At 42.4% G+C, this 27,562-nt stretch overlaps 1 protein-coding gene across 5 annotated transcripts in view; it reads left to right on the top strand.

Moving 5' to 3' along the window:
* The window catches only part of LOC126260245 (very low-density lipoprotein receptor), a 615,695-nt gene that overhangs the window by 551,296 nt on the left and 36,837 nt on the right, over positions 1-27,562 (top strand). The gene's annotated exons all lie outside the window — the stretch shown is intronic.

The following is a 27,562-nucleotide window of genomic DNA, read 5'->3' as shown; positions in this document are numbered from 1 at the left end:
GGCCGTGCGGTTCTAGGCGCTTCAGTCTGGAACCGAGCGACCGCTACGGTCGCAGGTTCGAATCCTGCCTCGGGCGTCGATGTGTGTGATGTCCTTAGGTTAGTTAGGTTTAATTAGTTCTAAGTTCTAGGCGACTGATGACCTCAGAAGTTGAGTCGCATAGTACTCATAGCCATTTTGAACGTCGGTAAGGGACCGAGTTATGTGTTTCAACCGTTCTATTGTAATAATGGTCAAGGCGCTGAATTAGAATTAAGGAGGTGGTGCAGATTAGACAAGGCCAATGCCGATTTCTTGCTCAATTATTGTTCCCATATACACTGTGTTACACAGTTCATGTTACACACTTACAGAGGTTGTAGAGAGGACTTAAACATTTTGCGTAGGACCTTATGTCCGGAAACGAAGTCCAATGACGCTATAGAGCACCAAACGTATAGGAGCCGCGCATGTAAATGTCCGTATAAATATAGGGTGATTCCGAAATGATGACACAAACTGTCTAGGATGATGAAAAGGATAAATACAGCAATTCGAAGTTAGGGTCCCTGGTTCGGAAACGAACGAGTTTGAAGTTACAAGCGATACCTCTGACAGCGGAATACATGTACCGTTATACTGTCGTTGCTAAAAATGTAGGGTAGGCAATTTTCAGAAGTGGTGGTATGGATCAAAACAAGAAAAAATGTGTAGTAACCGTGGGCTCTAAAAGCATCCCCATGAAGCTATGAGCACTTGTTAATCATCGCTACTGTGGAACACATCTCCTCTACTGAACAAGTGCTTAAAGCTCCTCGGGGATGCATTTTAGAGTCCAAGTTTCCTAGACACTTTCTCGTTTTTTTTTTTTTTTTTTTTTTTTTTTTTTTTTTTTTTTTTTTTTTTGTACCACCTCTGAAAGTTGCCTACCCTACAATCTTAGCAACAACAGTACCAGTGCATGTATTCCACTGTCAGATGTATCAGAACGGATTTCGCTTATAACTTTCGAGTCTTTCGTTTCGGGCACAGGGACCATTACCTCAAATGGATACATCCTTCTCCATAGTTCCAGAAAGATTATAACATCATCGAGGAAACACCCTGTGTATATACATACATTTACAGGCGCCGTCGCCTATAACTTCGTCGCTCTGTAGCGTCGTTGGACGTCTTTCCCGGACGTGGGTTCCTGTGTAACGCTTGCTCCACGAAGTCCCCTCTAGAAGCGTGTAACATGAAATTTGAAACGCATCCGCATCCGCAAGATGCATAGCAGAGGGTAAATCGTACCAACACCAGGAATTTTTCGCCCTGTTCCTTTTGCGTGCTGAGCAATGGGAAAAAACGAGTTACATGCGCTCTACGTGTCCTAATTTCTCTGTCTGTTATGACCCGTACACGAGATACACCATGGTAGCAACGATATTGCCGCACTTTATCGAACTTGGTTTCGCGATATCTACGTCGTCGAACAATTCCCATTTACGTTCCCCGCCTTTTCATGTTAAACTTCACTAAGGGCTATGCCGTCCATTCACGATCCCACTAGAGCGTCTCTGAATTTGTTCCATTTCTGGTGTCATACCAAACTGATCAGAGATCAAAACGTTGAAACAATATTCTAGAATTTGTCGTCCTAATGTCTTGTATGCTATTTCCTTTACAACTGCATTGCACTTTCCCCAGAACCGTCCAAGTAAATTTAAGTCTTTCATTTGCCTTGCCTAACACTGGTTTCCTAACAATGATTCCATGTCGCATCTTACACCCAAATCTGCAGATGTTAGTCAGACAGATAGGTGCCAAACGATGTATGTCGACATAACGTCACCCAAATCTACGATATAGTTCGTGTTATGTGCTGTCGTCCAGGAGAACGTGCGTAAACTGTAAGTAATAGGTAACACGTGAGCTACGGAGCACAGGAAGAGCGTAACTCTGAGTGGCTGTCATATGGAGCTCTGTAGGGAGGTTGGTAGGGCGTTAGTTCGTCGTGCCAAGGGTCGCGAGTTCTAGTCCTTCTCTTGCCATTCTTTGTACTTCAGCACATTTGCTGCCGTTACATGGGACAGCAGCTTCCTGACACATGAAAGGACTGTTCGGAGTCCATAGCAATGTTCTATTGGCAGGCTGCTTTCTCTTCGTTTACTTGAAAGTAGCAAACCCATGTCGTACATTTGTACGTTCAGTACCGATCCGATTGTCTGCCCTCTGGAGATTTGGTTGCTAGTATGAAGCCTAAATAGTTCTAAGATGTGACCAGCACACACCACTAATCTTGTAACCTAATACTATAAGATTTTTCTGTATTCTATGCTCTGTCTTTAAGGATGACATCGTTGTAGTCTTCAAATTAAACACTAATCTACCTTCCAATAACGCACCATTCCTTTATAAACTGGAGAATTGTTTCCTATGGGCTCTGTATCACATACACGCTTCAGCTTACCCGTATACTAGGAATAAATTGAACTTTCCTCTGCGTACAGGTGGCAAATTTACGAGCGTTCTTCCTTGCAACCAAACACCTTTTTTATATTTCTTAATTCATTTTTCGTATTCAGCACGATTTTATCATTCCGACAATGAAACAATACATTACATAAGCGGAAAACATCTGTTACCAGGTGCAAGCTATTGCTGAATGTTCATTATCCGACTTAAATTTTGTAGTTTTACGTCTGTGAACCACTGCTGTAGGTCGAGGTTCTCTAGCATATGCCCGAAATAAATTTTTGATATCGCCACAGCAAAGTAGACGTCTAAGTTCAGCTGAAAAAAACAATTCAATGTTGAAACATTTCAACTAGAAAATAAATAAATGTCCGTATCTAATACTAACGTGTTGGTCGAATATTGTTATACCACTGCCTCCCCTATTGAGCATTTATTTTATTTCTGGATCTCTACAGCTACTGGTATTTGCCAATACAAATACGCACTGAGAGATTACCGTCGTACATAGGAAACCTATGACAGTGCTGGGAACAAACGCTTTCCTGTTATCAAATTTGCACATGTTCTTCCTTCTCGCTACAGTAAATGTACTAAATTTACTTTATCTTGGTCAATCTATTACTATTTACCAGTGAAGATTATTGTAGCACCAGCCAGGGAATCATCCATACTTACATGGAAGAGCTTCAAACGGCGGTACGGAATTGTAAACATATTGCTGCCCTTATCACTTGCCATTACTACGCAGTGCGCCGTCAATACTGACGTTGCAATTGACAAAGATCCCAATAAGACGTCAGCGCTGGCCTTTGGCGTCGCTGAAGCGTCAGACGCCACACGTGACAGCGAATCCGATGTTTCGAAAGGCCGTTGTTTGTAACAATATTGGTCTGACCCGCGCCTTTCGCTCCGAATTTGCTAAATCACTGACGTTCTCAGTTTTTGGCTCGAGTCTTCATCAGATAACTGTAGCTAGGACTGACGGACAAATTCGTCGCTCATTCAAAAGTCCCCCATTGAACTTCGCACGTGGTCGCAGACGAAAGCTTCATATACCGCTTAAAGCAAATTAAACTTTCGGTTATTTTGTTTTGGTTTTCTATTTTTTTCCTGAAATGGTGGCGAATGTCACACGCTGGCATAAGAACTGTGCCTTTGCAACTGTCTCATTCGCGAGTTATCCGCTGCGGTTTCCAATGAGCATTTCTCTTCCAGCTGCACCACTGCGACTGGTCGTGCAGAATCATAAAAAGAGGCTCTCCGTTTACGTCCAGCTCCGGTTGTTGACCCAGTCTGCGAGGCTCTGCGTTCCTTGCACCAGGCGGCGGACAGTCCGTACCAGTCAAAGCAAATGCATGAACCCCCTCCCCCCTTTCTCCCGACAGTGCCCATTCTGTTAAAAATTGGCTTCAGTCTTCACTGAGATATGAACCACCAATCTTCTTGGTGAGACTGCTACTTAATCCCTCCAGTAACTACGTGCGGACTTCGATTTATCACAGGGAGTTTTGTTGTTTGCTGTGCAGTACACTCATGTTCGTAACACGTTGCTAAGTACTGCCACTACTGTTTGATGTCAGTCAAAATAAATCAAGTGGAGGGGATACTGTTTATGTGCGATTCGAGATAGAAGATTGCTAATACTGCGTCAGTGATTGTCGATCTGGCAGCTGCGGGTAGTTTGATCCTAACGCTGGGTGACCTGAGTAGTGTCTACTGCAAACGGTCGCTGAGAAAGATTCCTTAATAAGCAGTACCACCTGGACCCCTTGGCGCCGGTCCACACGCCACTATATGCTTGCACATGCAGTAAATCGCCGCATATCTCGTGCGTCCACGTTTCGATTTGCTACGGACCTTTCGTTACTCGGTATAGGAATTAACTTCCAGCGGCAAACAGGGACACACTCACCGTGCATTCTTCACATTCAGTTTAGGGCTCTGCAGTCGGTGTTAGTAACTTGTCTTACAAAAGGTAAATAAGTCAATAAATAAATGCAAAGTGGCAAATGGGCGAATCACGGTCAAAATGCTCCAGACATAGGCTCCGTAAATGACGTAAGTTTTTCTATGTTAATTTACGCCCGAGCGGCAGGTGAACCCGAAGACTCGCAGAATTATTTGAACGTGGACACGGAAACATGGTTACGTATTGAAGCTCATAACTCAGAAAAAAGACAGAACGCCTTTATGAGGAAATCAACTAAACCTCACAGAAGCTGGCAGTGGCTTCATAATTCCTGAAAACAACAAGAGGCTATAAAGTTCCTGGATTTTCGACTGTACTGTCCAAGCAAGCAGTGAGCGAAATTACACCGAACAGTTTCAAAGATATGTACACAGTTTTGAAGGAAGATTTCATAAAGGCAAATGAAGTACCTCAGATCGAATAATTTAATTACTGACGTGAACTCTTTGTGGTAGACAGTCCGCAATCATTGTTTTTTTTATTTTTTAAAAAACAAGTTTACCTGTTTTGACGCAGGTTCAACCATTTTCTCTGTTAATAAATTAAAAGCAACTGCCTTTGTTATCCTGTTAGCTGTGTTCCTTGCTCTTTACTTTCTTGTAACATCTGCGACTGATGTATGTGTAAAACTCAACAATGAACTCACTCACACCTCACTTAAAATAGTGACACGGAAACAGACATTTTTGAATTTTAGATTTCTCTGTGCACCCAATGACGGGAAACACTAAACTGGACGGTTCCGATAAGCGAACCAGATTCGCAGCGACTTCCGGCCCACACAATCTCAAGCGGAATCTCCGAACTCTGTCTCCTATTTTGTGCTGGTCGTCTTCTGCAGGAAACAGTTTCTTCCGGCCCGTCTCAGAGCTTAAGCCTTCCGGCTCTTAAGTGGGTGCCTGTCCGTTGTTAGTTAACGGCTCGGCTGCTCTCGTACCGTGACGGCTGCAGCTTACTGTCAGTCTCGTCTGGATATGCTATTTTGTAACATACTACCCTGTCTAAAACGTCAGAACGGAGCGAAGTGACGCACCGACGACGACAACGAGTTTGTTTCCCAAAGTAGCGGGGTTCAGATCTCTAGCCAACTTAATTTCAAGTTTTCCATCAGCAAATCCAGGCCGTTTCTATATGTCATTCTTGTTTCATCCTGGCCTTCCTCCAGTTTCCATCGAGATTCACATACAGTAACACCTCATTTTTCCGTTCGTACACTGTTTAATTTAGATGCATTGCCTTGCGTCTTTGTTTTGGCTAGGTTACGCTGTGGAATTTCTCGGTAAAAATTTATTAGAAATGTTGCATAAGTTTACGCACAGCTTTGTAAGTATTCTCAGACTTAAATTACACCTGACATAATTGAAGAAAAAGAAAAAAAAGCCTCTTACATGCTTTTGTAGTGGCAAGAAATTGGCAAGCCTATTGAACACCTTATGCTTTCCCAGCTAATGAAGTGTTTTAGAGAATAGCCGCTCCAGGTACTAACATGTCCTTTGACTGTATCCCAAAAATTACTAAGTTATTTACAGCACCTTAATTTTTCCATGTACTATCAAAACACTGAGCTAATTCTTGATGTGAGAAATTCTCTTATTGACAGGTATGAAATGTAATTGAACTGTGTTGGATGTAAATTCAGTTTTTACTGGGTTGTCATTCATTTCTTGTGAGAAGAAAAGGAAAACAAAATACTTCTATCATAATCTTACTGCCTATTCCCTTTGATGGTACAGTCAGTTTGCTGTATCTTACCAGTTTTGTCAATTGTACTTAACACGGTTTCTTTTAAAGGTCACATTCCGTAATAATAATATGGGCAATTGGCTAATTAGGTTTATTCTTTCCTTTCACATTTGTTGCATCACGTCTTTTTCCTATTCATGTCCTATAGTATTCACTCATTGGATTTGTGCAGTTATTATTCTTACTAAAAGTTAAAAGATCTTTACAGAAAGTAATTGTCTGGATTTTGGTAAAAGTGATCAGACAGTTGAAACAAGATAGTAGAAGCTTTGGAAATGTTTTCGCATAGAAGAGTGCTGAAGACTATATTGACATATGGTATGACTAATGAGGAGGTACGGAAATGAAAAAAGAAATTATGGCCCAACTTTGCTAAAAGAAAGGTTCGGTTGATACGACATCCTTAGGCGTCAAGGAACTGTGAATTTGGCGATGGAGAGAAGCGTGCTAGGTAAAAATGTTAGACGAAGACAAAGGTTCAAGTGGATGTATAGTACGTAGTTACGCTCAGATGAAGCAGCTTCTACAGGTTAGACCAGCGTAGAGAGCTGGGTCAATACTCTTGGGACTGAAGACGACAAAAACATCAGTATTAGTACCAACTGTTCTGTTGTTTCTCATGTTTCTTTCTTTATCGTTCTTCTGAAATGCAGGCTCTCGTTTACAGGAAAAAGTGCTTTACCGAAAGTGGGTCTGTGTACTTCTATAGCGACTGTCTCATCAGCACCCAGCCCAAACAGCTAAGGACAGAAACTTAAAAACTTAAAATTTGGGGAATATGTTGATCTTAATGTGTAGGGGTAGTTTAAGAAAGGATTTTGCGAAATAGGGGATGAAAGTTTTTTTTAAATACGTCGCTGTTAAGGCTAGACCTACGAAAATTGGCAGTTAGTTTCTCTGTCAGAAATAAATAAGTTGTTTCAGCATTTTGGGAAATTTAATCCCTATGAGGGTGAAATACTGAGTCAAAGTTTTTGAAAATAATTAGTAATGATTATTACAGCATTTTTAATGCTACATATATGAAAATTGGTATTTGACTTCACGGTTAGAAACTATATATATTTTCTAATCGAAAGTCAAATACCAATTTTCATAGATGTAGCTTTAAATTATATATATATATATATATATATATATATATATATATATATATATATATATATATAGCTTTAACTCAGTATTTCACCTTCATAGGGATTAAATTTCCAGAAATGCTGAAACAACTTACTTATTTCTGACTGAGAAACTAAATGCCAATTTTTTAGGTCTAGCTTTAAAACTGCCTTAACAGCAACGTATTTTAAAAAAAAATCCTTCTTCCTCAATTTCTAAAAATCCCCCTTCTTAAACGACGCCTACAGTGTAAGGTATATACAGGGTGTTACAAAAAGGTACGGCCAAACTTTCAGGAAACATTCCTCACACACAAAGAAAGAAAATATGTTATGTAGACACGTGTCCGGAAACGCTTACTTTCCATGTTAGAGCTCATTTTATTACTTCTCTTCAAATCACATTAATCATGGAATAGAAACACACAGCAACAGAACGTACCAGCGTGACTTCAAACACTTTGTTACAGGAAATGTTCAAAATGTCCTCCGTTAGCGAGGATACATGCGTCCACCCTCCGTCGCATGGAATCCCTGATGCGCTGATGCAGCCCTGGAGAATGGCGTATTGTATCACAGCCGTCCACAATACGAGCACGAAGATTCTCTACATTTGGTACCGGGGTTGCGTAGACAAGAGCTTTCAAATGCCCCCATAAATGAAAGTCAAGAGGGTTGAGGTCAGGAGAGCGTGGAGGCCATGGAATTGGTCCGCCTCTACCAATCCATCGGTCACCGGATCTGTTGTTGAGAAGTATACGAACACTTCGACTGAAATGTGCAGGAGCTCCATCGTGCATGAACCACATGTTGTGTCGTACTTGTAAAGGCACATGTTCTAGCAGCACAGGTAGAGTATCCCGTAATAATTCATGATAACGTGCTCCATTGAGCGTAGATGGTAGAACATGGGGCCCAATCAAGAAATCACCAACAATGCCTGTCCGATCAATTGATTCGAATGTCTTCCTGTCGGGACACCTTCGTTCTGGAAGTCCGTCTCTATACAAACGTACCGCGCCACGGCTATTGCCCCGTGCTAATCCATACATCAAATGGGCATCTGCCAACTCCGCATTTGTAAACATTGCACTGACTGCAAAACCACGTTCGTGATGAACACTAACCTGTTGATGATGCTAGTACTGTAGAGCAATGAGTCGCATGTCAACACAAGCACTGAAGTCAACATTACCTTCCTTCAATTGGGCCAACTGGCGGTGAATCGAGGAAGTACAGTACACACTGACGAAACTAAAATGAGATCTAACATGGAAATTAAGCGTTTCCGGACACATGTCCACGTAACATCTTTTCTTTATTTGTGTGTGAGGAACGTTTCCTGAAAGTCTGGCCGTACCTTTTTGTAACACCCTGTATACACGTGTTTCAGTGTATTTGGAAATTCAACAGCTAAAGGTGTGAAATACGGGAAGAATTTTTTTAAAAAAGATTTCGGTATACTGAAATCTTTAAAGCTAGATCTGTGAACTTGGTATTTCACTTCTCGGGTTAGATATATTATGTGTTAGGGGCGAAAGTTTCTATGAAAATGCCACCTCAAGAATGTAAAAGACGTGATTAACAGAAATCCTAGAGTCCAGCTACCAGAATCGCTTATTGGTCAGAAGTACATTCGGGGAAACACCGTGTTCCTACGGCCTTGATTAGCGTGAAAAGTTTAGAAGATTAAAGAAAAAAATGTGCAGATCAAACAGCCTATGTGAGTGAAGCAGCGGGCGTTAAGCTGGTCTTTAAATAAGCCACGGTTTGAAAATAAGGATGGAAAAGTAGCGTCGACTCTCATTTCCTAGACCGACAGTAGTAACAGCAAAGCACGATGATACTGCAGCAGGTAGTACAACGGCCGGGAGAGCAATGTCTAATATCTTTATTGCCAAGACGCGGACGCCGCGACGGAAGCAGTCTCGTGCGAACCTCGTATTGTCGGCGCGCCACTCGGGGGTGTGTTCACGCCCGGCTGGAACGATGGAGCTTCGGCACAACAGGTGAAAGACCCGCGAACCGCCTTGAGGCGGGCGGCGGAGAAAGGAAAGGAAAGGAAGGGAAGGGAAGCGCACACAAAAAGCGCTGGGGCGGCGGCGCGCCATTGTCTAGGCAGGTGGGCCTGCGTGTGTCTCCCCACACCCCGCGACGTCACCCTGCTCCCGCTTTTATTGGTCGCCAACTCGCGCCGCGACAACACTCGGTGTCTGTCTTTCATATTGAATCAACGTGTTCCTTCGTCAGCTTCTATGGGTCACCGTTTGTGGCCTTTTCGGCTCTTTCCTACACCTTCTTAAAGAAATAGCTGCGTTTTTAGCAACCATGTACAACCGCTCGGTCTAAGAAAGACTCGTACCTAAACACGGGGAAGCTGCACAGGTCACATCAATACACAAGTACGGAAATAGAAGTAACCCGCAGAATTATTCGATCTATATCACTGACCAGCCATCTGGCCAGATGGCAGTTATAAGAGTCTAGGGACATAAAAGGGAAGTAGTGGTTGGGAACGGAGTGAGACAAGGTTGTAGCCTCTCCCCGATGTTATTCAGTCTGTATATTGAACAAGCAGTGAAGGAAATAAAAGAAAAATTCGGAGTAGGTATTAAAATTCATGGAGAAGAAATAAAAACTTTGAGGTTGGCTGATGGCATTGTAATTCTGTCAGAGACAGGAAAGGACTTTGAAGAGCAGTTGAACGGCGTGGATAGTGTCTTGAAAGGAGAATATAAGATGAACATCAACAAAAGCAAAACAAGGATAATGGAATGTAGTCGAATTAAATCTGGTGATGCTGAGGGAATTAGATTAGGAAATGACACGCTTAAAGTAGTAAAGGAGTTTTGCTATTTGGGGAGCAAAATAACTGATGATGGTCGAAGTAGAGCGGATATAAAATGTAGACTAGCAATGGCAAGCAAAGCGTTTCTGAAGAAGAGAAATTTGTTAACATCGAGTATAGATTTAAGTGTCAGGAAGTCGTTTCTGAAAGTATTTGTATGGAGTGTAGCCATGTATGGAAGTGAAACATGGACGATAACCAGTTTGGACAAGAAGAGAATAGATGCTTTCGAAATGTGGTGCTACAGAAGAAGGCTGAAGATTAGATGGGTAAATCACATAACTAATGAGGAAGTATTGAATAGGATTGGGGAGAAGACAAGCTTGTGGCACAACTTGACCAGAACAAGGGATCGGTTGGTAGGACATGTTCTGAGGCATCAAGGGATCACCAATTTAGTATTGGAGGGCAGCGTGGAGGGCAAAAATCATAGAGGGAGACCAAGAGATGAATACAGTAAGCAGATTCAGAAGGATGTAGGTTGCAGTAGGTACTGGGAGATGAAGAAGCTTGCACAGGACAGAGTAGCATGGAGAGCTGCATCAAACCAGTCTCAGGACTGAAGACCACAACAACATCATTGACACTGAATGGCAATAGGATAAATGAACGTATACTCTGTTCGAATATTGGAAAATATCTCCAATAAAACAATCACTGATGCACGATTGGCAGTGGATTCAGAAAATATCGGTCTTTTGAAACACAGTTAGCTCTTCATTCAGAAATGCTACAGAAACGGGAACTCAACCTGATCCCATATCTAGATTCGCATGAAGTTTTTGACAGCATTGCTCACAAGCGGCTTCTAATCAAATTGCGTGCCTGTGGAGTCCCAGTTGTATGACTGGATTCGCGATTACATGTCGCAGTGATAGACGGGAAGCCATCCAGTGAAACAGGAGTAATATCAAGGGTTCCTCAACGAAGTTTTACAGGTATTGCGCTATATGGTCAGGCAGGCTTCCTCGACGAATTTCATTGATGAAATCTACTTGTCTGATAACCCGATAATATTTCATCAAAACACTATCCTAATCTATATAAAGGATTTAGGAGACAATTTGAGCCGCCCTCTTAGAGTGTTTGGTTCAAATGGTGCAAATGGTTCAAATGGCTCTGAGCACTATGGGCCTTAACGTCTGAGGTTATCAACCCCCTAGAACTTAGAACTACTAAAACCTAACTAACCTAAGGACATCACACACATCCATGCCCGAGGCAGGATTCGAACCTGCGATCGTAGCGGTCGCGCGGTTCCAGACTGTAGCGCCTAGAACAGCTCGGCCACACTGGCCGGCTTAGAGAGTTTGCAGACGACGTTTACTGTCCAGTAAAGCCAATTGAAAATCAAAAGGAATTGCAAAACGATTTAGACAAAATATGTGAGCAACAAAAAGTCTGAATTCCTCTACCTGAGTATTCAGAAAAACCTTCGTTAAGCTTTGGTTACACGATAAATAACGCAAATTTAAAGGCTGTTGATGTACCTAAATATCTAGTGATTACAACTAGGAACTACTTAAATTGCACGTAGAAAACGTTACGAGGAAGGCGTCCCAAAGACTTGAGTTTTATTAGCAGAGCCCTTAGAAGGTGCAACAAGGCTGATAAAGAGATTGCCTACATAACGCATGTCCGGCCTCTCCTGGAGTGTGTGTGTGTGTGTGTGTGTGTGTGTGTGTGTGTGTGTGTAGGGCGGAGGGGGGGGGGGGGGGGGGGGCGTTTTGCAGTCGTCAGTCAAAACAATTGTTAAATGCAGTTCTCCGCACTAGTGTATCCTGTGCAAGCCTCTTTGCCTTAGCAACCAACATATGCTTAAACTAGCTTTTTTTTTGTTCTAGTCTTAGGCAGTCTCAACAATTTTTACTTCTTACACTTCCCTCCACTACATAATTATTTCTTCATGTCTTAACTTTCCTTAAGTCAAGTTATACTGAATCTGCAAGAGAGAGCTTTATGGCACTCTGGTTCGATGGTCGATTACGAAATTGTATCAAAGTCAACCGCGACACATTACAAACAATCCTTGGACTCTAATCAAAATCTGTATCAAGTGAATTCTATTTTTCTGTTACGCATGTGCCACATTTACGCCAATAGTACAGCAGCTTGCTGATTTCGTTGATACCATACAATTCCTCCGTAATTGTATTTTAGGATAGCTGTAAGGAATTCATATTCCCTATGTTCAAACATTTCTCTACCATAAAACATGGATCCACAGCGACTAACGACCGTAACAGGTTTCATGGGGGATCAGTTCGGCTCACTAATTCCAGTACTGTATCATACATAAACAATGGAAGATCTTCTATAATATTCAAATTCAGTTAAGACAGTTTGGAAAAATTTTAAATCAGCAGTGCTGGAGGGTAAAAAGATATAGCTTTTCACCTACAACTGTAATCCAAAAGCATTAGATTTATTAGTAGTACTAAAATATAAATCTGAGAATTAAATTCTCTGTATGTTTTGGAATTATTGCGGACTTGAAAAGTTTAGGACCAGTTTTGGTATCAATACAAAAAATTCCTTTAAAATGGGACATTTTATACGCAAATTCTGTAGTTTTAAATTTCATAACAATGACTTACTTAGTTTCGCTATGATTGCCCGACAGGTTCTAGGAAATAGTGCACTCAGTTACGGTTATTATTGCGTCAAAAAAATTCACAAAAATTTAAAGTTCTATAGCAAAATGCTTTTACGTCATTATTAACCTAAATGAATATATTCTAAATACATTTTTATATTTCATTTTTGTGATATCACAGCCCTTAAGCTGGTGGAGAGAAAGATGTCTTTCAGTACATTTTACACACATACTAAGCCTCACTTGGGTGAATTGATGTTGTGGTAGATCACGTAGACCTGCAACACTTTTAATTTTTTTGAACGTTGGTTGAAACAATACATATACATTCCGATGTCAGTCGTGAGTATCTTTTGTGAGTTTTTTTACAAAATAAATACTGAGCTATGAAACACGTTTTGAGATTCAGTATTCATTTAGCTCATAGTTACAAAGAAACAGGTGCTCTTTGAAACCAGGTACCTCGAATATACAGAGTTTATTACAGTACATTGATAAAATCTTCAAGCTGGATTAGTGACATGCTTTGTTCAGTAGGGGGTTAGACTTTTTTTAACGAGCGAAGCATAGATAACGCCACATATTTAAGCTTAATTCTGTACCACCGTGTTTCAAAAGCTTGTACAGGGTGAACTCGAAGCTGTAATGTTCCTTCCTTACCTTCGACACAGGAGACACAGTTACAAAGCCAGTTACTCGTACAGCTCATGAAATTTCCCTTAGCAACAAATAGCGGACCGATTTAGACAAGGCTCTTTGAAACCAGATACCTCGAATCACTTGGAGTCACTTATTGACCTGTTGGGAAACAACCTACCATTGGCATGTAAAGGCCTTAATCAAAACGCTAACTTGCGTGCACGGTAAGTGCCGAAGTTCCCGCAGTGGCTGAAGTGGAGCTCTGGTCTATGTGAACTGGTACCCCCATCCTAGGAATGTGGCGTAGCGCCAGACGATAGGCGTTTGCGGAAACGCGTCTGACCCACTTGCAGAAGAGACGCCGACGTCTCCGGCGCATATTAACGCTCGCAATCGGTGATCCGCGGCAGGTCAAGTTTGCCCCCAATTCCAAAGTCCTCCCCGATAGCACGAGTCTTTTACGTAAGACCACGTGCGTCAAAAATAAAAATATGCGTCATTCGTAGGCGTTATCTGCGAACGGGCCTTCAATGAAAGGACGATAAGAGATCAAAAACCAGCTGTTACAAACTCTCAACAAATCCAATTGAAATTACATAACTGCTGAACAGTTTATTAATTGTGCTGTTATTTTGCTTCCGGCCATCATAACAGGTGGGACGTAAACGCAAATCTTTACATCGGCTGTCTCTCCCCCTGCGCCCTATCGACAGAGTTGGCTTAGTGGTTAATGCATTCCTTTCGCATTCGGAAGAAACAGTGTTTAAATATCCGCGTGGTCATCCGGAGTCATGTTTCACAAGGTTTCCCTAAATCACGGAAAAATTATTCCAGGAGTTGTTTAAGAAATGGACACAGCAGATTAGCTATCTCGTCTTTGTACAATCGAAGCTTGTGCTCTTTCTACTATGACTCATTCGCCGAACGGACGCTAAGCTCTGGTCTTACTCTTCCTGGTTCAGAGTTATTAGTCACAGTAGTTAAAAGAAATTAAAAATTTACACCAGGCTATAGCCTAAGACACCAGCCCGCTCCTATTCTCATTTCAGCTCTTAATCTAAGGGCAGTGTTTCGTTCGAGAAGGTTAGGAACGAATTTTGTAAACTTTCGTCACTAGCACCAAGAGAGTAGCGTCTACAGTTAGCCGAGCAGTCATTGCTTCCCGAGTCATTAAACTTAGAAGTATCCAGACTGCTTAGAACATTAAACACACACCGAACGCACACTTCACCTTTTCATCTACAGTGGTCGTCACGAAACGAGGCCGGTCAAGGTAATTTTACCAGCTTCAAAGACCGCCAGTTAGTGATAATTTCCAATTTTTAGTAAAAATCCTGAAAAAGTTAAAAAATTTTAGTCGAGAATTTGATAGCGTCCTTTCCAAAAGAAAACTGTTTCCAGTCGTTACGGCAACAAGTAAAAATGAATAGCAATGAGTGTAGCAGTCAACCATTTTATGTCCATCACAACGCGTTTCGAGAAACATTGCTCTCATATCGCGTTTCCAAACTCACCTCAAGAGGTACATTTGCGTCGTTCATAAAATGAAGTACAATAAAAACACATTAGACTGTGGGTCCTCGTCTTACACTAAAATCTTAGACTTTTGTCGGTAGCCGTCCAATCTCAAATCGTACCAGGCGCCAGACGCGGTCTGATCAGCTGTGGGCTCCAGAAATCTCAAGTTGACGCTTCTCCAGGTGTTGAATTGTGTGCAGAACATGTAACGATTGAATGCTACCAATTATTACTATTACTATTACAATATGAGAAGCGCTACCGTGCATCCTTACAATGGACGACATTAAGGAAAGACTAACGTTACAAGAAAATTTCAGGAAAAAATGCCTTCTTTACTGTAACGTGTGGAAAAGGCCAAAAGCACGAACATACGTGGACTGAAAAATGTTTGGACATTCTCAATTTACACATACGTACGCTACATATTTCATCGGGAAAACCTAAGAGTATTTTCACCCCCAAAAAAAAAAAAAAAAATACAAGAGATGTGGAATTGTTTCGTCTGTTACGACAAAATGTGAAAGTTAATGAATTTTCGTTCTGTTGGACCGCGTAGGAATTTGCAGTGAAAAATCAAAAAATTAAATTCATAATTTTTTAACATCTGACGTGACATTTCATCGTGTCACCTATAAATGCTGTTTACTTACAAAAGGGTTCCTAGAGCGCCACGATTCTTTTTCCGACAGCTCGGCTTGATACGATCGAGAATATTCCCTACCTCCCTAAAATTTTACATTAGCAACAACTATAGAATCTTCATTCATCACACAAAACACCTATGTACATAGTACAAAAGCGTGCAGGAAAGCGCGGTGCCTGTACGTACTCAGAGGCAAACATTTCCCTTGGAATCTTGCCAATTACATTTGTTAGTGCGGTTTTGCGAAACCAAAGTTTCGTTCAGATAAACGAAAGACCTATTCTCCTCTTTATACAATAAATGCATAGCCAGTAAAGACGTAGCTCTCGAGGTGTCAGTATCCACTCGTTCCGTAGGAAATTTTTGTTCATAGTTACATTTTCTGAACTTCAACCCGATGTGTTTTAGAAGGGGAAGAATGGAAGTTTCCGTGCCCTCGTATTCGATTTTGTGTTGAAGTTCAGTATAAACTGCACTGGCAGTGTAATACTCTACTCCGTTTTAGTTCAAATGGCTCTGAGCACTATGGGACTTAACATCTATGGTCATCAGTCCCCTAGAACTTAGAACTACTTAAACCTAACTAACCTAAGGACATCACACAACACCCAGTCATCACGAGGCAGAGAAAATCCCTGACCCCGCCGGGAATCGAACCCGGGAACCCGGGCGCGGGAAGCGAGAACGCTACCGCACGACCACGAGCTGCGGACTCTGTTTTAGTACTGCGGACCATTTCTCTATTAAAATTGTCCGTTTAAATAAACCTGCTTTCCCATTTATTTTCCCTTCGCGGGGAATGGAAGACAGCACTCACAACTGCATCCCCTGAGGAAGTTACAAAGGCGCAAACATGTTTCACTGTCCTTTCTCAGTCTCCACATTTCTGTCGTCAATTTTTCGCTAGTGCAAAGTTAATGTTCCTTCCAGCTAGTTCGTCATGAGCAAGTTTGTTTGAAAACCTTGAAGACATTAAATTTACAACTCAAGTTCCTTTACTAAAGTCAGTTCGGTCCCAGCCAACGTAAAGAAGACGGGCTAGCAACTATGCTATGGCCAGAACGTTGCTCTTCACTGTGACTCATTACTATCAGTAAAGGAGAAAGAGTTAAGGGACAAAACGAAACCAACCACATCGAAGTAGCGGACTGTGACCACTATAGTCAGATACACGAACGATGGCGGTTCGCGCTGGTCGTGGGATGGATGGGGATTCCTTTGTTGCTGGCCCTAAGCGACAGTTGCGGTACGCCCATACACGTGCTTTGCGCTTGAAGGATGTGTATATCCTGCATATTATGTCTCCCGCTTGCTTATGTACCGGATATTTACAATTAAAATTCAGCTACCCACAGAGGTCCATTGTGTGCTGTAATTATCATGTGGCAGCGAGACCTCGTACATATGCTAATGCGGAACTGATTTGTGCTGGAAACACGTTAGTTCCAATTTTGGCCACAAAGTGCAAATCTGGCGCTGTGAATGCAAGAGAGACGTATAGAAATGTTTCCTTATGTAATGGATTAGGTACAGGACGTGGTCAGAAAAGGCCAACCGGGCGAGAAAGAAACAACGTTGATTTAATTATTAACCGCCTCTTACACAATTTGTTCACTGTGAGCATCGGAGACGTCGACGAGAGGCTGTACCCGTAAAATGACGTTATCCACAGTCGCTTGCAGCATTTCTGGTGAAATGTGAGCAACTTGTTTCTGTATACTGACCTTCAGATCAGGTAGAGACCAGACGAGTCCCCGGTAAACGCAAACTCTTTCTTTTAGATATCCCCAGAGCCAAAAGTCACACAGATCAGGTGATCTTGCAAGCCGTGCATCTGGAAATGACCAGGAGGTAAAACATTCACAGGAGGTTGCATTAAGCATATCTTTCACTGTTTGAGCGACATGAGATGATGACAGTCCTTTCCACACAGTTGCGCTTTTCCAAAGCAGTAATCACGTGGTATACAAGGTCGGCTCGATAACTTGCGGACGCCACCGTACGCCTGACTGGTCCTCTGGTTTTTTCGAAGAAAAATCGGCAGAGAATAAACGTGCATCCATGTCACACAGTCACATACGGCGAGTGCAATGGCTTTTAGTGCACAGCTCTCCTTTCAACAGTACCTAAAGTTCTGTGTATTTACTGCACGCTGTAGCGTACAATGTGCGTCGTCACTCCATGGAATATTGCCCGGCCACATGTCATCAACTTCTGTTCGTGCCAGAAACCGAAGAGTAAATTCAGGAAGTTGCCGCAGATCATGAGATTTCAGTCACTTCACGTTCGCATCTTGTACAGGTACCAGTGCTAAACAGACCGCAAAACTTTCACTACTGTTCACCATGGGATGGACAATTCTCGTGTCACTGCACGAGCGGCAGCACTCCACGGGGCACGTGCTGCGTGGTCAGCACCTTCATCAATATCTTCCACCGATATATGACCCCTTACGCTTCCAGGTGGCACAGCAAGCTCGCCCGTGTTTTCGAATTCCATGATAATCTTCTTTAAACCATTTAGTGACATCGGGCTTCACTGCACACCTTTCACTCGGCGATGCCCTCCAATGCAGCATTGTAATTGCTGCCGTTGTTATAAAACAATTTCACTAACAGCGCACGGTGTCTCTTCTCGATGACGATACTGTTCATTCACGTTACGGTTTGTCAAATGACTTCGTCATGCAATGTACAGCGCCAGATTTGCGCCTGTTAGCCAAAATTGGAACCAATTTTTCATCCACAGTAAATCGGTTCCGCATTAACGCATTAGCATATGTATTAAGTTCGACGCCATACGATAATACAGCCCACACTGGACCTCCGTGAGTAGCTGCGCTTTAATTATAACCATTCCACAGAATTTGTCGCTCGCCATCACAATCGGCGGTGCAACTCGCAACAAACGCAATAAAGTACGCTAAATAACTAGCTGCGACTACGTTTAATGACGACGACATTCACAGCGGATCGCTCACAACAATACAGGACTCCCATTGGCTGTCTGAGAACACGTGACGTAGGTGTACAGAACAAGCTTAAACTCGACCGCCCACGGTTGGACTGAAGGGCTACGGCGAAGCGGGGTGAGATTCAAGGGGATGACGCGTGCGACCTTGGAATGCAGGACATGTGCCACGCCGGAAATTTGCCACACTTGCCCCTTCGCCAGGTAGTGAACCCTCAGGTAAGGGACGCCCTTCCTACTTCTGTCCGCCTTCAAACCTCCGTCTCCACATCTTACTCGATACAACCAGTACGTAAGGGACCTCCTCCTTTGACATCTTGACCGAATACAGGGCTTCTTTTCCGAAATAGAAATATTTATAACTTTTGGGAAACGAAAGCAGTACTGACGATTATGTCAGTATGTAATTAGTTCCGCCAAGTATAAATATAGATCCCTCTGTCTGTACAGTAGCTTCCTTTCACGCTTACTAATTGCGATAGAAACAGTCCATCGCCATGAGAACAACAAGAAAGGAAAGATGTAAAGAGAATGCCAATGTACGCTAATCATTTCTTTTTGATCACCGCATTTGTGCCTACTTTAATTACTACAACTGCATGCCCAAAAGACAATAAGGAAAGGAGAAATGGGTATGTGAATGCTTGAAGAGAAGGACGACACACTTCATATTAATTCACTCTCTAAAATGCGATATCCCTTGCGGCGAAACATTAGCTAAGAAAGTGAAGCGGGACAATGTTCAACACATGACTGAAAATACGTTCACTAAATAGAGATAAGATCATCTGTGTTTGACATGTCATCTAAAGTCGACATAGTATTTTAAAATGTTTAGAAGTAAGGAAATGAAGTAATACAGAATGCTATGCTTGTAACGTACGTTGTTGTTCTACATTGTTTAGCTCTGGTATTTACAGGGTCTCAGAGAAAGCATGCTACGTTTCGGAAGGAAAGGCCGCAATTGTAATGATCTGCACTACAACAGAAACAAGAAACACAGCTTAAGGAAAAATTGTGTAATGTGTGTTCCAGCTCACAAGCGACATTGAAGCAGATAGTTCCTGTGACTTAGTATGAGCAGAGGTTGTATTCGAGAACCGGAATAAATTAATAACTGGCTCCTTATACCCACTCCCGACAATTACTGAACAGTTCTTATCACAAATAGGTACCCCACTCATACAATTATAGTTGGCAGTGACTTCAATCTACCTTCCGTATGTTGACAAAAATACAGTTTCAGACCCTGTTGTAGGTAGAAAACAACTTCCGTAATTGTTATAAATGCTTTTTAAAAAATTATTTAGAACAGTTCGTTGACGAGGCCATTCAAATTGTAAATGGTTACGAAAACACACTTGACCTCTTAGCCACAAATAATCCTGAGCATCACGACGGATACAGGGATTAGTGAACACTGTGTCGTAGCGAGGCTCAGTTCCATAACAAAGAAATTCACTAAAACTAAACGCGAAATACCAAGTGATCAAAAAGTCAGTATAAATTTGAAAACTGAATAAATCACGGAATAATGTAGATAGAGGGGTACAAATTGACACACATGCTTGGAATGACATGGGGGTTTATTAGAACCAAAAAAATACAAAAGTTCAAAAAATGTCCGACAGATGGCGCTTCATCTGATCAGAATAGCAATAATTAGCATAACAAAGTAAGACAAAGCAAAGATGATGATCTTTATAGGAAATTCTCAATATGTCCACCATCATTCCTCAACAATAGCTGTAGTCCAGGGATAATGTTGTGAACAGGACTGTAAAGCATGTCCGGAGTTATAGTGAGGCATTGGCGTCGGATGTTGTCTTTCATCATCCCTAGAGATGTCGGTCGATCACGATACACTTGCGACTTCATGTAACCCCAAAGCCAATAATCGCACGGACTGAGGTCACCTGGGAGGCCAAGCATGACGAAAGTGGCAGCTGAACACACGATCACCACCAAACGACGCGCGCAAGAGGTCTTTCACGCGTCCAGCAATATGGAGTGTTTTTTTGGTTCTAATAAAACCCCATGTCATTCCAAGCATGTTTGTCAATTTTTACCCCCTCTATCTACATTTTTCCGTGGTTTATTAAGTTTTCAAATTTATACTGACTTTCTAATCACCTTGTATATCTGTTTATAAAAGCAACTAAAAATTCGGTTGACGTCTTTCTAAGAGAGAGTCTCCAATCCTTCCAAACTATGTAAGTGAAGACCATATGTGGCTTAAGTTCAAAGAAATAGTATCAACAGCACTCGAGAGATTCATACCAAATAAATTAATAAGAGACGGAACTGATCCCCCATGGTACACAAAACACGACAGAAAGCTGCTGCAGGAGCACCGAAAAAGGCAAGTATAATTTAGACGAAAGCAAAATCTCCAACATTGGCGAAGTTTTACTGAGACTCGAAATTTGGTGCGGATTTCAATGCGAGATGCATTTAATAGTTTCCACAACGAAACACTCTCTAGAAATGTGACGGAAAATCCAGAGAGATTCTGGTTCTATATTCAGTAAACCAGCGGTAAGGATCAGTAAGCGAGGAGGAGGGGGAGGGGGAGACAAGGGACCCAACCCTTCGGAGCAGGTAAAATCGTGGCAAATGTCCGCCGTGGCAAATGTCCGCACACTGCGACCTTGCGCCGCCTGGTTTCGTGACGGGAATTAAGGCAGTCAGTACGCGTACTGCGTGCGTAGTTTCTTTTTTCTAAGAGCGGTGTAGAGTCGCGTCGTGGAAGTGGCGGCTGGTCCTGCGTGACGCGAGACCGGAGGAAACTCGGCGCCAGGCGCGGCGGCGCCGCTCAGGCCATATCGATTGTGCCGCCGCCGGCGCCGCCGCCGCCGCTTTCACTCGAGATGCGCGCTGCGCGTCGCCGCTCAGTCGCCCGGAATCTTCGCCGCTTCCGCAGTCTCCACAAAAAACGCGCGCGACACGCCTGCCCTGCCGCAGATGGCGCAGTCGCTGCCCCTCCCCGCCACGAGCCGACGCTCCGAGTTCCGACTACCGTTTTCGAAGTCAACTCGCACGAAACACAAGCGAGACGCGGACAAGATACCAAACTTCGGAAGTCATACTTTACTATCCCGATATTTTGGATTCGTCGGTCTGTAGTCCTACTGTGGGAAATTCAAAATAGGAGGGCACGCGACAAGTGTAATTCGTACCTTAAGTTTTAAATCTGTTTTTCACCTCTGGCGATGTTCGTCGATTTGAAAGGAATGCGAATAACTGACGTTCGGTTATTTACACAGATAGTTCATCAATCCCAGTAATCGACAAAGTCGACGACTTTTGCTTGTTATCGATATTGATACTGGCAAGGTAACAAAACATAGAACGTAAATGGCCGTATCTTTTGACTGCATTGATTTAGGAGCTTACATTTACTTTACTGCGAAAAGACCATAGAGCTTAGCATGTGGCAAACATTTCAACTGGGTACGAAAACACGTTCCAGAGACAAACAGGTCTTCAGAGAGGGACGGATGGACAGACAGACAATCGGATAACAAAAGACAATTTTTTGTGTGATATTACAAATCTGCAATCTTCTCAGTTTTTGTTTCCTTTGCTCGTATTTTGAAACCTTGCTTCTTGCTGAATTTCGCGATTCTAGGTCAACGAGAAGTACCCTATAGGTTTTGATGAGTTTGCCGATATCAAAATGTGTTACATAAACGGCCGTATTTTTTGATTTCACTGACTTAAAAGCTTCAGTTTTTTACACCATCAAGGTACTGTAGACCTTAGTATGTGACATAAATTTGAACTTGTTACGTCTACTCGTCCCTGAGAAGGATGTTTAACAGTCAGACGTCCAGACAGACCACAAATTGGACCCATAAGACTTCCGTTTTAACTGACTGAGGTACTGAACTCTAGAAAGCCGAGTTGGGTCATGATTCGAAGTCCACATTAAACTATAGGTCTCTGTACAACTGGCTACGTATGTCATTTCAGAGGTCGGAGGAAAGATGACGTATCACAACCATTACAACAGAGCCGGTTCGAAAACGTTTTACCACATAAGCAAGATATTAGTTCCCTGTCTTCGGGCTTTCTCACTTTTGTCGTGTTATCTTACTTCAGTCGTACATATCGCGCTTGATTGCTGAATAGTAGCGTTCTCGTTTTTAGAGCCGTGGACCTGGTTTCGAATACTGGCAACAGCACCAATTTAAACTGACAATCGTGTCACTGGAATGGCATCAGATGAAGAGCTGATGAGTCGTACGAGATTTATTATTTACTAACGGAGAAACCTACCGTTTCCAGGTTATGGCTGTGCGTCCACGCCGGTAATGAACATCATCTGGCCTTGCGCATAATGTTTATCTCATATTAACTCCTGAACTGAACTGTGTGTCGTACAATATTTTATAGATACGTTTGGCAACATATGTGGACACTGTCTGCAAAACGTGTTGCGAATGAAAATAGTAGCAATGAAGTAATAAATTTAAACGTCATGCATGATGCGGCAGTGTCTCTGCGTCACATATTTATGACGTCACACCACCTTAACTGCATGTTGCACTTACATTGAGTTGTATATGTGCATACTGTCTGTAAAACTTGTCGCGAACACAGATAGTTGTAAAGAAGTAATTAATTACAACATCATGCCTAATGCGGCACTTTCACGGCATAAACAGCGGAAATACAGTAAGCTATAAACATATTTCCGTTTATAATTTTTCAGGGTTGTCAGTGAGAAAACGATTCCTGAATGTTTGAAATTATGTTCAAAGTTTGTTGCAAGTCGGTAAGTGTTCTCATTCTGAAATACTGGGTGAATGAAGTCTGGGATTTCACGCGTCTCGATCTACGCTTATTTTTCACCCCTTCCCCTTTGATAGTTTGGGGGGGGGGGGGGGGGTGGGGGGGGGGTTCTTACCCTCCACGATGATTGTCGCCTGATGGTAAGGTATGTGAGTACCAGGTTTGGTTGAAATTGGTCCAGTGGTTCAGGAGGAGATGGGACACACACACACACACACACACACACACACACACACACACACACACTTTATTATTGTACAGGTTGAACCAGAACTCTAGAAAAAAACTTTCAGAGGTGGTAGTATGGATCGTAATAACAAAAAAGTGTAAACTTGGGCTCTAAATTGTTTATCATAAGAGCTATGAGCACTATATTTTCGCTACTGTGAAACACACATCTTGTGCTAGAAAAAAAGAGGTCCTAGCTATTAAGCTGTGCACTTTTGAGTCTATGTGTACTCACTCGCGTCGGTCGTCTGCTGCCATAGCCCATTAACACCAAATTTCGCCGCACTGCCCTAACGGATACGTTCGTCCCACGTCCCACATTGATTTCTGCAGTAATTTCACGCAGTGTTGCTTGTCTGTTAGCACTGACAACTCTACGCTGCTCTCGGTCGTTAAGCGAAAGCCGTCGGCCACCGCGTTGTCCGTGGTGAGAGGTAATGCCTGAAATTTGGTATTCTCGGCACACTCTTGACAATGTATACCTCTGAATATTAAATTACCTAACGATTTACGAAATACATAGAATGACCCATGCGTCTAGCTCCAGTTACCATTCCGCGCTCAAAGTCTGTTTATTCCCGTTGCGCGGCCATAATCACGTCCGAAACCATTTCTCATGAATCATCTGACTACAAATGACAACTCCGCCAATCTTGTGTTCCTGATACTACCGTCATCTGTATATGTTCATATCGCTATCCCATGACGTTTGTCATCTCATCGTATGCCCTATTTACTTCGACTACTACAAGAAGAAAGATCAGTATTTAACGTCCCGACGTCGGCGAGGTTATTAGAAACGGAGCACAAGCATGATTTGGGAAGGATAGGGAAGGGAATTAACCATGTCATTTCAAAGGAACAGTCCCGACTTTCGCCTCAAGCGATTAGGGAAATCGCGAAAAATCTAAATCCAGATGGGATTTGAACCGCCAACTTCTTCAATACGAGCCCAGTGTCTTACGACTGCGCCAGTTCGCTCGGTACCAATACGTGCTTCTTGTTCTCAGTACACCAGTCGTAATTTAATTTCAGAATATTTCTCGGACAACAACTTAAATCACTAGGTATCACAAGAAGTGTATTAGTTACACTTTCTGTTCCGCAGTGAGACGATTCTCAAGCATGTAGAACATGTCACGAAAAAAGATACGTGATACATATTTACAAAAAAGCGTGATGCTAAGGTCTTTTCCACAAATCCCAAGTGAAATGTTCCTCTTGAATGTGTAGTAAGTCAAAAAAATTGTAATTTTTTTCTTTTAAGAGGTAATAACAAACTTGTTTCGAAAGTTGTAAGTTTGCAATAAATTAAGGAACATATGATGATTCTTAAGCTGTTGCATCCATGCTTCATCTAAGAGAGACATAGTTTACAACATTTACTTAGATTGAGCACGTTACTGTGCTAAAGATGTGCAGAGGTCATATTTTGTGTAACACGTCATTTAATATTACGAATAATATACACACACAGCTCGTTTCTATTAAGAAATTCGCCAGTGGAGTAAGAGTTGACCGCCAATAAATCATTTAGGCTCCTCTTAAACTTAACGTTATTAATAGTTACACTCTTTATGGCTACTGGCTAGTTACTGAAAATTTGTGTTCCTGATTATTTACACCTTTGTGGATAAGTAACTTTAAATCTTCTTGACAAATTTCAGTAAGGATTAAACATATTGGGAAGAAATACGCAACAATCCTAGTTCCTTCAACAGGCCTCTGCAGGACGTTCTTCAGTTCACACTCAAACAATTCGCATCACACAATTTTGGACAAGGAAAAAATGAGGTTAATGTCAAGGCAAGATGATAATACACAGTTGAAACGGACGGTGTAAAGAGACTTGCCACTACGCCGAGATCTTTCCAGCTGCCGCTCTTCTTGTATCGATAGTAGGGTCGGTCTTTCTAGCTCGCCTTCCTCCCCCCCCCCCTCTCCTCTGTCATTGTAATTGTCTGGGCCCCGCCCCCCTTCTGTTTGCGAACACAATTTGGACCCGTGCCCGCCCGCATCCACTAATTAGTCCGCAACCGACGTATCCTAGTTCCTCGCGGAGCACAATACCATTAATGAGCTCGCAACCCGACAGGATCCCGCGTCTTCCGTCGCTCACCCGCAGAAGAGAATCGCGGCTGCCTTTAAGCACAAGCAGAGCCTGACGAGAGAGTTGGGAAAATTCTACAACGCGTCCTGTATTCAGGGCTTTGCCTGATGACGGATCCCAAACACAGTCTTAATACGTATCATTTCCGTTACCCTTGGCCAGCCTGTCGAGATTCAGAGCAAAATGAACTTCTAACTGAAAGACAAACTTCTTGTTGACCATAATTAAAGTCTTTCCGTAAGGATACCGCACTGAGAGTGGCTGTTTAAGACTCGTAAAACAGATTTCTGGCTCTAAAACTGTTCCTTTACACTTAGCTCATCTCAGTCTCAGTAGTGTGTTCAGAGCAGGGGTCTCCAAACTTTTTAGTCCGCGGGCCACATTGACTGCTCCACGAAGTCATAAGGGCCAAGATCTACCTAGTGGGATTAAAGCACCCTAGCACTCCATGATCACCGTAATGTAAGGCTAAAGGAAAGATGAAATCACAAAAATCTAAGGTTGTGGGAATAGTTAGCACTGAAACGAACTACGATTTTTATTTAATTACATCATTTTGATTGGTGGATGTACCTGACCGAAATTCTGACGTATTTTATTCTGCCGAATTTCACCGACAAGAAAGTATGTCACTGCACATTCTTCACGAAAGCGTCCTGCAAAGTTAACGAAATCTCAAAATCATTGTTAGCAACACTATTACTGCAAGACCTAACAAAGGTAAAGTATGTCAACGCATTGTTATTTCAAGCGGCACAACAATAAGTTATGTAGTCTTGTAGCGATAGGCCTCGAAACTCAATTGTTGGCAGTATAGGTACCACCTCAGATATTTGGCGGGCCGGATACCGGGGATGTCCGGCTAGCTAATGCGGGCCGGTTTCGGCCCGCGGGCCGTAGTTTGGAGACGCCTGGTTTAGAGCATATGAACGAGGGTGTGTTGAAAAGTAACGCTTCCGAATATATTACGTGAAAATTATTTGTTTTTTCAACTAAAACAATCTTTGTTAACATTCTACATCTTTATTCTTCATGTCTACATATTTATTCCTCGATATAGTCACCCTGACGACGACAATATTTCTCCCACCGCGTGACCAGTCCGTTGTTACCGTCAATGTAGAATATTTGTTGGAGGAGCCAAGCCTCACCTCATGCTTGAATCCTCGAAGATGTTCTTTTAAGTTCTGGAAACAGATGAAAATCGGATGGAGTCAAGTCAAGCCTGTATAGAGGATGGTCGATGACACTGAACCCAAGGGCGTCGCATTGTTGCAAATGTCGCAGCGTTCGTGCCTGGTCTGACATTGCCAAGCTAAAGGAGAGGGCGCTCCATGTGCGGACGAACTCTTCGAATTCGAAACTCAACCACAGCACGCGTTTCTCACGCACCAGCATAATTCAGTTACACACCACCATGTTACACGCTACAGTTCAAAGCCCAAGCGGCAGAGGGCTGCAGATATGTAGACATGAAGAACAAAGATGCAGAATGTTAACAATGTTTATTTAAAAATGTTTTAAGAGTTTTCAGATATCAAATTCAGAAGAATTGGTTGATATGGACATCAGCTTGAGCAAAGCTTGGTTTAGATATGAAGGGGGGGGGGTGGTTATCTGTTTATTTTTATGAATGAGTCGCAAAATTTGCCCACAGTTACAAATGTGTTCTATTTGTTCTTGGCTAATATACTGAAAGCCTAAGTACCTTTACTCCAGCGATATGTCATAATTCCTGAAAAGCTAATATTTCACCTATTTATTGTAACAGTTATGTATTCATAACCTGTACGTGTTGCGTTTATCACACATACTAAACTCAAACATAGACTTGCCCCTCAGGTGTGCGTGTATTTTTGCACAGTTGCATTTTCACGTTCAGTAACGTTAAGCTGTTTCTCATTGTCAGACGAAAGGGATATGCCACCTCCGAAATTGTATAAA

Source organism: Schistocerca nitens, chromosome 5, assembly GCF_023898315.1.
Source record: "Schistocerca nitens isolate TAMUIC-IGC-003100 chromosome 5, iqSchNite1.1, whole genome shotgun sequence".
Classification (NCBI taxonomy): domain Eukaryota; kingdom Metazoa; phylum Arthropoda; class Insecta; order Orthoptera; family Acrididae; genus Schistocerca; species Schistocerca nitens.
This window is presented reverse-complemented; position numbering and strand designations above follow the sequence as displayed.